The 16,708-nt window shown below is 41.0% G+C and overlaps 1 non-coding gene across 1 annotated transcript; it reads left to right on the top strand.

Annotated features, from left to right (window-relative positions):
- Positions 1-10,852: 10,852 nt before the first annotated feature.
- Trnaa-cgc (transfer RNA alanine (anticodon CGC)) lies at positions 10,853-10,925 on the top strand. The gene has a single exon. It is a non-coding gene; the product is annotated as a tRNA-Ala (tRNA).
- The last annotated feature ends 5,783 nt before the right edge of the window (positions 10,926-16,708 follow it).

Here is a 16,708-nt window from a genome sequence, read left to right as displayed (position 1 = left end):
TACTTCTTCCGTATTTATATTATCGATATATTTTCCGCTCTAGGCAAAGTGTGCAGTAAATTTCGCAAATCCCAGAGAATTTTATTTTGGAATGTACCTTTCACAGCACACGCTGCTCGTTTGTTTCCCATATTTCAATGGCTTTTAAAATTAAATCCGCAGAGGCATCCTCTTTCTTCCTTTTTATGCACATATGGTAGACACTGCTGTAATCAAGCATTGCAACAACATGGTCAAATCGAATTTATAGTAGCTAATTTCACTACCTCGGAAAACTGTCATGAACCTCTGTTGTGTTCATGACACATAATTATTCTGCGGTGCGACGTTAAGGAAACCTTAAATTAAGAAAATTAGTTAGTGGTATATTTGTCAGATTGGCGTCAGGATCCTAATACAGAGCTGACATAATGTTTCAACGTTCAGTTGGTCACTATCGATAGATGAGACGTTGACGCTGAGTCTCGTAACAGCATCTCATAAGAAGACGGAGATCAAATGCACCGTTTAAATATTATGTAAGCTTGGTTTTAGAATCCAGTGGGAAACGCGACTAAAATATCATGAAGTACAACGCTGAGAAAGATTACGCAGTAAATAAAATAAATTATTGGCACTTCAATATTAATACCCCTAAATCAAAAATAAAAATGAAATAAAGAAAAGAACACAATGCTTTCAGTTACACAGCTGTGCTCCTAGATTAGAAACAGTGTGTCTGACCACACTGCCGTGCATTAGCTGATCAGCGATATCCAGACAAGCAACACAATGTGCAATCGAAATTCCACAATGGACGAAGCTGATGCAGTGGCCTCTGGCGGAAAGAAAATTTATTTATTGATATACATCAGTAAATTTATACATTAACTGAGAGTAGGTGTCACCATGGGCAGCGTCTACGAAGTACTCTAAGAGCCAGTTACGAATAATGCAAATCCACTCACATTCACAATCATGGCAATTACTTCCATTTACCGAAAAGCAGTCACTTAGGAAAATTCCTGAGCACTTCCCCAGATAGTACGCAACTGCTGTTACTATCTAATACTTTCAATAAAATATTAGTGTAACTTTACTGATTTCAGCTAACTGTAAGAGGTGCCTTGTACTGGTAACATTCAATTAATACGAAAATTGGTATTACCCAAAATTTACATACCTACGTTCAAATAGTCTGACAAATTACAGAAGCAGTGACTGATAAGGTATTATTTTAGTTTAGAATTTAGATGGCCCCAAATTTACCCCCATTGATGTGCGCCGCAACCTGATAATGGCATTTGCACCAATGTATGAAGTTCCATTCTGAACTTATATGGGCATGCTTGGTTTGCAGAGGCTAATAAAACGGTATTGATAAATTTGAGGGATTGCAGATGGTGCCTTGGGTAACAAATTAAGGATAGGAAGCCATGTAAGGAAATGTCATCCACCAACACTATGGAGCATTGAATTCGTAGGAGTCGACATCTGCCACTAGGCCACTCCTTCGATAGCAAAGGTGAGTTGTAAAATGACTGTGCTGTTGGGCACCATTTCTCACACCTATGAGTCATTTTTTCCATATTTTATTAGGTCATTTTCTTCTCCGTCTTTCCCCTCAGTGTAAACTGTACAGTAGATTTCGAACTAACTTTGCGATGAGCTACTGACTTGAATTTGTATGCATAGCTAATAACTGGGACAATGCCATATTAGGTAGCTTTCTTGTTGGCCTGTTCTTTAGGGGTGGGGGGTAGGGTGAAAAAGATTGGCAACGTCTAATATCGAGGCTGACCCGAATGTCCGACGTGCTGTACGGGTAGTATGGAAATGCGTACAAGTCAGTATACTAGACGATCGGCACGGATGAGAAGAGAGAGAGCGGAAGAGAATCTTGTCTTTGTGTTTGTTATAAATTTTTAAACTGATTTTAAACAAACTTCCAGATGAGCTACAAACTTCATATTTAGAACATAGCTCAGAACAGAATGACCTTGCAATAACAACTTGCTTTCTTGTCTGGTGCGTGGTTGAGGGAACTTTGTGTACCACTGCCGTTTCTCCATTTGCCTGCTCTAACGACGAATGGTTTGTGGGAAGAACAACTGCTGATAAGCCTCCATGTGAGTTTCAACATCTCTAATTTTTACCTTCACTGCAATTCGCAAGATACACGTGGGAGGAATCAATATATTGGTTGAGTCAGGTGAAGAGAAACTGAAATAAACCTGAAATTTACCACATGTTTCTGTTGTAATCTGATCAATATGTTGAAATCGATTGAAAAATTTCACAGAAGAAGACTAAAACTAGTTATTAAAGTAAAAAGGAATTTTTAACTTTCTACGTTTTTAAATCCTAGTAAAACTGATAAAATAATTTATTCTCGCCTCATGCAGATTCTCAATCCTACTCAGGTGGACCAGAAAATTTGTGATTGTGAATTTTATAATAGCTATCATTTTAAATGAAAAACGTGGGAAGCATGCCACACGTAAATGATGCATGTATAGTGCCCCTCTATACTAGTACGCTACTTACTTACTAACTGACGTGTGAATAGGTATTCTCCTCACTAGTACCTGTTTCATATGCCTCGCGTTTATCATTTTAAATCATACAAGTATTTTATAGTTCACATTCAAAATTCAGCACGAACGATATGGAGTGAGGAACCCGTATGGATCTAGAATAAATTATTTTATCCTTTTAACTCCTATTTAAAAGCGTGGTGTATTAAAAGTTCACCTTGATTTACATAAATATGATTGGTTGTCATAGTATAACAGGTTTTCTAGGATTAAGTGTTAAGCTAATTATTGCTAACCTGATGCTAGTCAGTTCCGCTATTCTCCTGGCTCCATCTAATACTGGTATGTTTGGGCCCATAATCAATATATCTGGTTCTTCAATAAACATGAAAGTTTTGACATTATTAGCCCCTTCTTGCTTTTTTCCCATCCTCCATTCTGGCCGATTATGAAAAATTAAGTTTGTTAACAATATGAATACCAGTCTCTCTATAACTAATAGAAGACGTGTCCTAACTGTAACGAGATGTGTTAATGGGTTCGGCGTAAAGAAATAAGTCGAAGCCTCTGCTTTCAACTTCTTGTAGCAGTGCTACCACGACACCACACCTTACAATTTTGCTCTCAGTCACAGAGTTATGATGCTTTGTCATCTTCTACTAGTTAACATCAGCATCCGAACAAAAGATACCACGTGGTACGCCAGTGAAAAGTGAATGCCTCTGAATCTGTCTGATTGAGACGTTATGTTTGAAGGTAGCATTGATTTGGAACATTATGGGCAATGATTCAAAGCACTGTACTTCTAGGCGGAGTACAAAACATGAACCAAGCGTGAAAATGTTGAAAGCAAAAGAAACGAATTTAACATATTGAAAGAATGATATTTTGTTCCCTGTAGCAGTGCTTTAGTAAACGCTACAGACGTGACAGTGCGGCATAGAGGGGAACAATTAGAATAATTCGGTGAACTGCAATGATGTCAAAGTGGGGTTCTATAAGAAACTGGATAGTCCTTCTCGAAAATTTACCAACATCCCGTTAATGAAGTGTATGTATAGGTATTGCGGCCGGTGGTGCAAAGAAGATGAAACGAAGTACATCCTACACAAACCTATTAATTTTTCCGATGATTGGTTTCAGATATAAACATGGACGCTATAATACGAATAATAGTGCCTATATGAGTGAAGATAAAAAATAAGTATCTTTTACTTGGTCTACATAATGCTCCAACTTCTGTTTATCCGAAAGAATGTCTCGAGTAAATGGATGATATGAGGACGTGTGCAAATATCAGAGCTTTTACGCCTACAACTGTACACTACGGTACTGCATATGTCGAAGGGTACAAGCAGAAGTGAACAAGTATTTTATTTACAACAACCCGCTAAACTAAAAGCATGACGTAGAGAAAGGGTGTCTCCAGTTATCGAGAAACTTTCAAACGCCCGCACAGCGGTATGAAAGTAAATAAAAGTCCTGTTAAAACAGAAATTGCCACTGTTCATTAATAAAATCCACATCCGATAGGAGCTCACCAAGGTTACATTACATAATCAAGGAAAAGGCAGGAAAGAAGTGATCTATCCCGTTATTATCCTCTGTGTTGTTGGCTGTAGTAGTAGTAGTAGTAGAAGTAGTAGTAGTAGTAGTAGTACTAGTAGTAGTGACCGAGAGGGAGGCAACACACTTTTCACCGTCCGCTGCAAATGGACCACAGGTTAGATGAATATTGCCTCTTACGTTCTAAATACATCCCTTACAATAATTTATAATCTAGTTCTTGTCAAGCAGGTAAGAAAAATTACTTTTTTTTATCGTACAGGAACTAACATAGTCATCAGCCTCTTTTTAAGAAAAATGGTGAAAACTTTTCCATATCATCTGAAGTATACAACGCGTCTCACATTTCGACGTTATCACATTTTTTACCACACGATCATTTACGAAGTTTTCTTTGAGAATGTCGCAATCTCGACTAACGTTTAAATCGAGATAATTTTTTATGGACCTCTACACAGGAGGATAATACATTCTAAGACAAAAAATTACACACCACGAAGGAATTATGCGAATGGAACTGAAGTCGGTAGATGTGATGCAGCTAAATGTACAGACCAACAAATGATCACAATTTGAAAGAAATTGAATGATTTATTCAAGAGAAAGAGCTTCACAAATCGAGCAAGTCAGTAACGCATTGATCCACCTCTTTGGAGCTTATGCAAGCAGTTATTCGGCTTAGCACTTATTGACAGAATTTCTGGATGCTCTCATTAGGCATATCGTGCCAAATTCTGTGCAAATGGCGCTTTAGATCGTCATAATTCCGAGCTGGTTGTGGTGCTCTAAACGTTCTCAATTGGGGAGAGATCCAGCGACCTTGACGACCAAGGAACGGCGTGTTAAGCCCGAGGACAAGCAGTAGAAACTTTCGCCGTGTGCAGGCGGCCATTATCTTGCTGAAATGTAAGTCCAAGATGGCACGCAGTGAAGGGCAACGAAACGGGTAGAATATCGTCGTACCGCTGAGGTGTCCAGTGCAGGACACAGGACGCTGCGTGAAATGTTTTCCTAGATACGGGGCGTGGCACATCAGAACGGAAAGAGTGAAAGTGGTGTTTTTTATAATTTGACAACTGTACATGATAGAGTGATACGAGAACTACCTTCTGACACCGGTTTTTAATTCAATGAAAATTTTGTGCTATTGAGAGAGAGAAATACTTGAGCTTTTAAGAAAAATTGCTTTTCGTCGTTACTCAATACGCATCACACCATTTCTCCTAAACAATGTACCTTACAATACCATAATTTTATGGTTGGTTTCAGCAGTACATGTCGATAACATGTGCAAACTTTCTGGCTAAAAGAGCCAGAAACAGTGAAGTAATAAATTAAAATACGAGGGTTATACGGAAAGTAAGGAACGATCGGTCGCGAAATGGAAACCACAGTGAAAATCCGATGAAGTTTTGCACAGATGTGCTGACCATTTTCTCTAGTATGCCCGTTGATCGAATTACGTCGTTCGTTTTAGTTCTGAGAACACAGAGAGCACATAAAGATACCTAAAACAATAGTGTCTCCCGCCAAGTACGAGGGCCTGGTGAGTAATTTCGCCTGAAGCTATGCAGCCAACATTACGTAGCACTCGTGCGTTTTCTTCTTCAAGACAATTCTCAGCCTCATTCTGCAGGGGCAATGAAGATGCTCCTGCATCGTTTTCAATTGGAGAAGTTTGATTACCCACAATACAGCCCGTAACTCTCTCCCTCTGAGTTTCATCTCTGCTCACATGAACCGCTGGCTATGAAGACAACATTTTGGTACAGACAACGAGCTGTAGGCCAGCGTAGAGAATTTGCGGAAAGCGCTGGCGGCTGCCTTCTATAACAAGGGTATTGGAAAGTTGGTACAACGCTACAACAAACGTCTAAGTCGGATCGGCGACTATGGAGACAATTAGCCGGAAGTTGTAGCTAACTGTTGCAAAGAGGACAGTTTTGATTTTCGCTGAGGTTTCCATTTCGTGACCTATCCTTCCTTACTTTCCGAATAGGCCCCGTATCAGGTATAGCGCAGAACTTTTAGTAAACCAACATCCGAAATGTAGTAAGCGACAGACTTTTTCCTTTCTCTCTTTTGGTGGGGGGCAAAGAGAGGAAAAGTTCCGGAAAGGTTTGAATTCATTTTTTACAGTTTGTTGGAAGTCGGTGGGTGCTACAGTTTCCCTTGCACGATAGCAGTATTGTGCGGTTCATTGCAGCGACGCGAGTTCCAGCGCGCTGCGAGGAACGTTTTGCTACTGTTGGCGTGGTGCAGTGCGGCAGCAAAGACAAAACATGCAGCGCGGTGAATGATCTAATAACATGTTAATTTTAGCAGTCCGGAAGTAAATGGAAATTAGGGAAGACGAGAAAGACTGTATATTATTGGGAAGAGTAATCAGGAAACGCAAAGCATTCTCACAAAATTTTTTGCATCCAAGAGCAGAAAGAGCGTATAACATTTTAGTACCAAGACAATTCCTCGAAGATGCGGAGCAGTACCAGATCCGACTAACTTATATCTCAGACGTATCAGAAATTATTGAACTGCTCGAGGATATCTTGATACCCCTGGGAGGTGTCGATTACGCGAAAGCTGAGGGATTTACTGTGAGGAATATATTCACTGATTACTTCAACGGGCCGAATTTTAATCGTCGTTCACAGTACTCATCAGAATAACAACAACATCCAACTTATAATAACTGTTGTAAAAGTCCCGGTAAAATGTATTTACAAATGTATTACATTGAACATAATTAAAGACATTTCTTCTTACGCATTTCATTTATTTTGCTTCCGATTTCTGCCAAAATTAACTCCTTTTCCATTTATTTTCTCAACTCTGCGTCAGCCATGTTCTCCAAAATGTGCAGTTCGGATACCAACTCGATAAGCTGCTCATCTTCTGAGGCAGAGAAGCGGTCACCTGACATTTCCGGTTAATATCCCAACAGTTAGATTAGAAGAATTACCTGTTCTCTAACTGCCCGTGCGCACGAAACAAATAATGCAGCTGTCGCGTAGTAGTCACTGCTGCTGAGTTCCACCTACCCTATTCCTTCAATACAGACAATCTCTGCGACTTGCGGAACAGACTCCTCCAGAATCACGAAAGCTTTTCCCGCAAGCTGAGCCCGCTGCGCCAATGTCTTGCCGCAATCTAGGATCTAGGAAAACGGTCTGGTACGTTCGCATTGTACAAGTGGGAAGCGCGATCTCGCACGCGTTTTACATAGCACGTTGCGGGAAATACGACTAGGAAAACAAAGCTTTAACGTGCTGCGGATGGCAACAAAATGGGTCCTCCTATGAGAAGAATTGGCATCGCAAACCATCACTCTTTTTTTCGGGCTGTATGGCGGGCGATGGTCAGCTCGCTATCCCACAGCTTTCACGGGCGTCTCCAGACATGTCTTCGGCCTGGAATCTGACTGGAATAGACTAGTCTTTAGTGATGATTCCCTCTTCTAACTGAGCCCCGATAATCAACGAGGGCATGCCTGGAGACGCCTGGACGGTGGTGGGATACCAACCTGTCTGTCGCCTGCCATACACCTCGATAACCCAGAATGGTGGTCTAGGGAGCCATTTCATTTCATAGCAGGATATCTATGGTACAGCACAGCGGTACGTCGATGATATTCTACGCCCTGTTTTGTCACCCATCATGGCAAGTCATGCTTGGCTTACATTTCAACCAGATAATGCCCGTCCGCACACGAAAAGAGTTTCTACTGCTTTTCTTCGTGCTTGCCAAACCCCACATTGTCCAGCAAGGTCACCAGGTCTCTGCCCAATCGAGAACGTTTTGAGGATCATGGGCAGGGAGAGCTAAAACCAGCTCGTGATGTTGACGATCTAACGCTCCTGTTGTACAGAAGTTGCCATGATATCCCTCGGGAGGACATCCGACAACTCTATGAATAAGTGCCAAGACGGATAACTGCTTACTCAACTTATGAAGCTTTTCCTCTTGAGTAAATAATCCAACTTTTTTGACATTGTAATCATTTGTTTGTCTGTATACGTAGGTACATCACATCTACCGATTTCTGTCCCATTCGGATAATTCCTTCTTGGTGGGACTTTTTTTTGTCTTAGAGCGTAGCTCAACATGTTCGAAAAGAGGGTCTACTTATATACTCAGTAAGAAGTTAGTTGTAACTTCATTTCCGTCTCGAAATAGTGTTGGTGAGAGATTCCCTAGGCCACCGAAATATGATAGATCGGGAGTTCAATTTTTTTTTTGTCTCAGAGTGTGACTACTTGAATGACTCTTAAACACCTAAGGATGTTACGAAGGGATTTTCTTCGTGGTCTGTAGATCGTCCTCCCTACCAGATCGAAATAAAGAGTTAAAAATGCTTGTAGGAACATTCATTAAGGAAGAAGATGCTCGCGAGCCATAACATAGCCGTTCAGACAATCTGCAGCACTTCAACAAAACACCTACCTCTGCTAGTCAGGTAAACGCCGGCCGCCGTGGCCGAGCGGTTCTAGGCGCTTCAGTCCGGAACCGAGCGACTGCTACGGTCGCAGGTTCGAATCCTGCCTCGGGCATGGATGTCTGTGATGTCCTTAGGTTAGTTAGGTTTAATTAGTTCTAAGTTCTAGAGGACTGATGACCTCATAAGTTAAGTCCCATAGTGCTCAGAGCCATTTGAACCATTTTTTAGTCAGGTAAAAGTCGTGGAAACTTTTGATTGAGTCCGACAGAGACTCTTATGATCACAACTACTCAGTATTATTCATTACAATGCTACACGATATTGAGTGTGTCTGGAAAGGAAGCATACGTGTCACCACCTGTACGCACGCCTAAAATTCCACGAGGTGTAATACCTTTTCGATGGAATGAAAATGAATTTTTGGACAATTTACTACTGAAAGCAAGAGAAATATGTAAATAAATTACAGCAACGATTATGAAACTATATATAACATTACGGTAGCGTTACAAATAATGAAATCTTCAGAGATAAGGTGTAATACCTTTTCGATGGAATGAAAATGAATTTTTGGACAATTTACTACTGAAAGCAACAATAATATGTAAATAAATTACAGCAACGATTATGAAACTATGTATAACATTACGGTAGAGTTACAAATAATGAAATCTTCAGAGATAAGGTATAATATTCTGCGAAACATTTTGCACAAGCTTCCAGCTTCGTGTTCTGTAGTAAAAAGTGGATAAAGTTGTTCAGTCCAAACTCGTATTGGTGAATTTCTAAAGCAGTAAAATAACACAACACCAAATGACTATCAACTACTCTCAACACAGTGGCCAAAGGGAACACTCTAAACAAACATAACCGGACTCATATGTGTATTTAGATGTTGAAGCGATGAGCTGTGACACTATGCTGCCGACTGCGAACACCACCTTCAATACTACCCCACATTTCAGATTCTTCTTCTTCCTGCGAACACCACCTTCAATGGTCCAAATGGCTCTGAGCACTATGGGACTTAACTTCTGAGGTCATCAGTCCCCAGAACTTAGAACTACTTAAACCTAACTAACCTAAGGACATCACACACATCCATGCCCGAGGCAGGATTCGAACCTGCGACCGTAGCGGTCGCGCGGTTCCAGACTGTAGCGCCTAGAACCGCTCGGCTACAACGGCCGGCGCACCACCTTCAATACTACCCCACATTTCAATTTGTTCGTCTTATGAAGCTGAATGAGCAAAGATAGAAAAGGTCTCTGTAGTCTAATTTAAATGATTACATCGAGCCTACAACGTTCAGTTTTTTTTATTTTTTGTGCTGTAGTACAGATTCGACCTGAGACCGTTTCCTAGTTCCAAAATACATTTGTATATGATCACCGACGTTTGGTGGCAAATGTTGCCATACTGACCTCTCGCTCGTGTCTTATATTTAAGTCTACAGCCTTTGCACTTTGAAGTACAGATCTCATATGTATGATTAAAATTGTACAGCTATGCTTTTAGGCGCTTGAAAATTGTCTGAGACTGAAATTAGATGATGGTGCAGGTAATAAACGGAATAATAGCAACCGCAGGCGGCGTGGAATCACAAAAAAATCTTGGCAACTGTAGATCCAGGGTCTTTTTGTTCTGAAAACGCCGTTGACAATTACATTAGTCCACTAATCATAGTAGCTGAAGCACCTCATTGGTTAACTGATTACACCTCAAACACATTAAAAGGATTGTCATCGATATCATGCATCTCACTCTGTGCGCAGGCTCCGGAGTAACTCGTGGAACCATATCTCAAGACATAGTACCTCATACTGTGAGTATGTAGCACTATTCACAAATCTTAGTCATGCTTCAAATCGGAGAAAATTGTGATGGTCCACTTTATTCGTAGTAATTCTAGAATTTCAAATGTACGTGGTGTAACCTAGTGGATACCTACATGAAGACCAGCTGTTGGAGGAATATCGCAAGCAAGAGCTGGGCTGGTAGCTGTTACTTTTACAAGGTGGAAATTCTAAGAATCTCAGGCCACGACAGTAGTTGTGTGTCAACAGCAAACGCTATATTCCAAGGCTTTCAGTTTCATGCTTATAGCTCCACACTAATCAGTCCAACAGTTTATGTTCCGGAACGATATACCGGGTGATCAAAAAGTCAGTATAAATTTGAAAACTTAATAAACCATGGAATAATGTAGATAGAGAGGTAAAAATTGACACACATGTTGTCCAGGTTTCGAGAGGGTGCGTTTCTGGATGAGGTATCGAATATATAGCTTCCCCCTACTTATACCTCCCGAGGAGATCACGAATGTAAACCGAGCGAGGTGGCGCAGTGGTTAGCACACTGGACTCGCATTCGGGAGGACGACGGTTCAATCCCGTCTCCTGCCATCCTGATTTAGGTTTTCCGTGATTTCCCTAAATCGCTTCAGGCAAATGCCGGGATGGTTCCTTTGACAGGGCACGGCCGATTTCATTCCCCATCCTTCCCTCACCCGAGCTTGCGCTCCGTCTCTAATGACCTCGTTGTCGACGGGACGTTAAACACTAATCTCCTCCTCCTCCTCCTCCTCCTCCACGAATGTAAAATTAGAGAGATTCGAGCGCGCACGGAGGCTTTCCGGCAGTCGTTCTTCCCGCGAACCATACGCGACTGGGACAGGAAAGGGAGGTAATGACAGTGGAACGTAAAGTGCCCTCCACCACACACCGTTGGGTGGCTTGCGGAGTATAAATGTAGATGTAAAATACATGGGGTTTTATTAGAACAAAAAAAAGAAAAAAGAAAAAGAAAAACAAACAAACAAACAAACAAAGTTCACAAAACGTCCGCCAGATGGCGCTGGACAGCAAAACGTCAGTGACTGCGCATGAGAATCGTGTATAAAAGGAGCTGTAATGAGAGAGAGATGCGCCAGCAGTCGCAGCATGTTGACGTTACCTGAAAAAGCGCTTTTTGTGAAGCTGTATTATCAGCATGGGGAATGTGCTAGTTCAGCGTTACGCCATAGGAAGGGGATTCTAACGGGTAAAGGTCCATTGACAAATGCACCTGTGGCGAGAATGATTTCGATGTTCGAAGCCACGGGTTGTTTAGACGATAGACCCCGTAGTGGCCGACCGAGCACAAGGGGTAATGCTGCTGAGACAGTTCAGGAAGGAATGGAGACTGTAGCGGGTTCGTATATGCACGGGGAAGTCAATGCTCTTGCAGTCGCACGTCGCACGTCGCACCGGGATTCCATACATACTGTATGGTTGGCACTTACGCGTACCCTCCGATGCTATCCGTACAAAATCCATCGCCATCATGAACTGTTACCTGGCGATTTAGTGAAGCAGAGGACATTTGCGGTGTGGGCGTTTCAAAAGGTGGCGGGAGATGACGATTGGTTGAGTAACGTGTTGTGGACCGACGAAGCTGATTTCACGCTCCGAGGGTCTGTCAACACCCACAACTGCAGAATTTGGGCTACTGAAAAATCCTACAACTGTCGTTGAAACTCCATTGCACGACGAGAAAGTCACGGTATGGGTTGGATTTACCACATCTACCGTTATTGGCCTTTTTTTCTTCGAGGAAATTCTTGATTCTGGTTTTTTAACTGCTACCGTGACGGGTGAGAGGTACACCGATATGTTACAGAATCTCATCATCCCCAGCCTGGCTGATAAATACCTACTGGAAGGTACGATGTTTATGCAGGATGGCGCTCCAACCCATATTGCTAGATGCGTGAAAGATCTCTTGCGCCCGTCGTTTGGTCACGATCGTGTACTCAGCCGCCACTTTCGTCATGCTTGGCCTCCCAGGTCCCCAGACCTCAGTCCGTCTGATTATTGGCTTTGGGATTACCTAAAGTCGCAAGTGTATCGTGTTCGACCGACATCTATAGGAATGCTGAAAGGCAAAATCCGACGCCAGTGCCTCACCATAACTCCGGACATGCTTTACAGTGCTGTTCACAGCATTATTCATTGACTACAGGTATTGTTGAGGAATGATGGTGGACATAATTAGCATTTCCTGTAAAGAACATCATCTTTGCTTTGTCTTACTTTGTTATGCTAATTATTGTTATTATAATCAAATGAAGTGCCATCTGTCGGACATTTTTTGAACTTTTGTATTTTTGGTTATAATAAAACCCCATGTCATTCCAAGCATGTGTGTCAATTTGTACCTTTCTATCTACATTATTCCGTGATTTATTCAGTTTTCAAATGTATACTGACTTTTTGATCACCCGATATTTCCTCTAGAAATAGTTTATCCATAGCTCTTCGGCTAACTTCAATTGCTTCTTTTATTAGATATGGAATGTGCTAGTCTGAGCTACTTATCATATGTGTCAAAGCTAGAAAAATATGTTGGTTCTGCTAATTTTGTTCTGTCGACGACTTTGTACTACGCTAATGATTTCGTGATTTGAAAGGTTATGTAATATCAAAGTCTCGAATGCATTTTACTTTCATTGAACGGGTCATCGAGTGCATAAGAGTGCCTCTGGTCGCAGAATACAATTTATTATCTGAATCTGTAAATCCTTATATAATTATATTTAGGTTTGAAAGTGTTTGTATTGTGAGAAAACTGCATTTTGTTCTATTACTTCTGTTCCCGTCAACGACTCTGCTATACGTTAAAGATTTGGTTATTCTGAATAGTTATGTAACGATATAGACAACTTAGAACATTTTACTTTCATTGAACGAGTCATCGACGACAGAAGAATGCATCTAGTTCCAAAATACAGCTCGTCGTCTGAATCTACTTGTCTTTCTGTATTCACATTTAATTTTATACGTATTTGTAATGCGGAAACGACATTTGTGAGAGATTGTAATTACGTACGAATAATGCAGCTGAATTAATGGAGATGCCGTATAACAATATAATCACTATTCGCAGTCAAAAATCACTCCTTAAAGATTACTTGGTGCACGAACATTAGAGGAAACTCGTTTCGACAACGAAATGTTGTTTGTCAATGGACGTTAAATTACTTTTGCGAGTGCTCCTCCGTGTAATTTACAGCGTCACAGTGCTCGTGTGTGGCATGCAGAACGTAGGACTCTCTCACCGTTTGCCTGAGCTTCAATCACTGCAGCTGTCTAGTGAACGCCAAACTAGCGCTAAAGCACCGTTCCCGTCGTTTATTGAATAATTGCTCGGCTTTGAGCGGCCAGAACAGTTAAAGTGCATCATGCGCAGCCAGTATCGGTCGCGGAGGCTACGAACCGCAGAGTGCTTCTATGTCAACTGCTTTGTACTGCAGTGGTTTTGCTGACGACAAAGCATGTGTTGTCATTCGTGTTACAGCTTTACAGTCTCCGTCCTCAGGCGGCCCAGTTTCCCTACGCAGAGGCATACTGAAATAAAACATTTACGTGAAGAGGTGCTAGATGCGAGTAGAGACTAGAGTTCCGCTTTACCAAAACTACGGTTCGGTGATTTTAGCACAGTACATAAACGACGTAATAAATGGTAGGATTACCGGTAGCATTAGCAGTATTGGTAGGGAAAGAAACATAAGTGAATGTTTCAGAGAGAAACTGGGATGCTACGACTTATCTTTGTTTTTTATTTGTTTGGCACGTAATTGGAACCGTACACTGTCTGTTGTGTATTTTATACCCTTACGAAACATAAATTGCGTTTTATAAATAGTGAAAATCAGCTGGTCGTGTAACTTCTGCGCTGTTATGTAACCAAGGCAATAACTTTTACACGCAAAACCATTGAAAACAGAACGTTGCTCATCGTGATAAAAGACAAGGGTTTCCTGTTATTGTCCATAAGTACGAAAGTTGTTTCTGAATAACAGAAACATGTTTTATACAAGCTCAACGAAGTACTGAAGTGATGTTTGATAGGTTTTTGTTTTATGCTTCTTTTAATTTTACCTTTTATTTGGGAAATTGCGTTTTCTAGCTCTAAATGATAAATCTGTATTTTTATTTTTCCAACAGCATTCTTCTGTTTCACATTACAAATCAACAATTTTCGAATAAAACGTGAATTAAACATAGTTTCTATTTTTTCATAAATAGTGTCTATTTTTAAATAAAAGACAGGAAGAGAAGTATGTAGAACATAAATATTCCATAGAGCACGCGGCCCTTTACTCAGTATCTAGACGGTTCGCCGCTTTCGACTTCAAGGGGAATCTAGTAAGACATTGATGTCATACGCAAACAAATGGACGGAAACGAGGTAACACCCAATAAATATGTAATACACCTAACGTACAGGTAAAGGGCTATGCTCTTAACTGACCAAGGCTACTAGGAAAACTACCATAGTTTACGCTTACCCATAATACTCTACGGCAGCCTACGGTAGTTTTACAACTTTAGTAAAGATTATGTCTTAGTATTCAAAGTCCCATCTTGTGTCTCTATAACTCAGCGAAAGGTTTAATTTTTCATCCTTGGGGTTCTTTCCTCGTACTTAGTTTCACATTTTGGAATAGGTAAAATACTTCAAAAATTCGAATGCAGGCCAGTGTCGACTCTGACTTACAATAGACATTGCGTGAAAATCGACTATCAGTGTGTTTGCTGTACTATTCAATGGCACATCACTTCCACAGACCTCACCTCGATATCCTGCTCCGACTCAACATGCTACGTGCTCACCTACATCAGCTCAACGTCCAGACCGTAGCTATAGCTTATATTTGCTGCACCATGTTGACAAACCAGTGCTGAAGGTGTTAAACATGCCTCTAATTTGGAGCGAAATCAGTTCTTAAACCCATAATGGGAAAAATTTTAACTTGTGCAATAGCTGTAACATCCAGATGTACTTGTAAATTTCACCTGCCAATTATCAATGGAATTTTATATACCGTCAAAAGTTAGCAGCCTGTTTCTCCATTCGACTCAGGTGCAACACAGCCTTCTTATAAAAACCTAATGACCTGATACAATAACCTGAAATGAAGTATGGAGAAATTATACTGCGTATGCCTATCAGAGAACTTCAAAACTATGATACATAGTTGGTCGTTCTGAATTTCAAGCTCATTAACTACAAAACCATATGCAGCAATGCCGTTTGAAGCTATTACATGGAACACGAAATACATGAGTATTCATCCTTAAACGAATAACAAAGATGTCAGTCGCTTCGAGGATTTTACGAGGGTTGGAACTTTAACAGTGGCAACTGTTCATTTACAGCTCGTACAAAATAGATACGTGTTTCAAAGTTTTACTGACCTTCAAAGTAATCATCAGAATTGTGTATAACCCGTTGCCAGCGATGTGGAAGTCGTAGGATACTCTTAGCAGTGCCAGTTGTGTTGACAGTTCGAGCGGCGCGGTGTATTGCCCGACGAATTTGTAGCAGTTCTGAAACGAATGCCGTGAAGTGTTTCCTTCAGTTTAGAAATCGAGTTGAACTTACGAGGACTTAAGTCAGGGGAGTGCAGTAGGTGGTATAGCACTTTGCAGCCCCATCAGAAACAGCTTGCACTGTACGTGCTTGAGCACTGTCCTGCAAAATGATGATCAGGTCCTGCAGAAAGTGTCATCACTTCTGTCTCTAAGCTGGTCGTAGGCTGTATTCCAAACATGAACGGCATAGAAGACGAATGGACAAAAGTATTTCAAAGTTTTGTAATTTCAATACTATTTGAAAGAGACGTCAACGTACCTAAGGATGTATGGCAACAGTACTTCTTGGAATGGATTGCCAGACTTCAAAAAACTGCCAATCGATATTCTGTCAAGTATGCCAGTGTTTCAACTAAACCCAAGAAGGATTATTGACAAATACTGTCTTGAATCAACAGAGTACGATATTATGCCTCATGTCTTCAACTGTAATTTCTTCATCAGCCATCGGAAAAAATTTGCAAAGTTTGGAAAAGCACTTGTCGAAGCTAAATCAAGGAAAGGAAGAATCTGGTACTGTTGCTTCGAATGTGGAACAAAGCCACACGTCCACGTTCTTCACAGCTGTAATAAACCATGGGAATCATGCAGATCTTTCTACAAAAAACATTCTTGGCAAACTTGGGGAGACCAGACTCCATCACAGTCGCAAAAGCAGGCGACCAAACCCAGAAATCCAGTGTCATCCAGTGTCTCACTAACAAACAGGAAGCGCAACATGTTATTTACTTTGTAAGAAGTGGACATGAAATCGTAGCACTTAATGTTGC

Source organism: Schistocerca cancellata, chromosome 4 (genome assembly GCF_023864275.1).
Source record: "Schistocerca cancellata isolate TAMUIC-IGC-003103 chromosome 4, iqSchCanc2.1, whole genome shotgun sequence".
Taxonomy (NCBI): domain Eukaryota; kingdom Metazoa; phylum Arthropoda; class Insecta; order Orthoptera; family Acrididae; genus Schistocerca; species Schistocerca cancellata.
The sequence above is the reverse complement of the archived record's forward strand: the minus strand, read 5'-3'. Positions and strand labels throughout refer to the sequence as shown.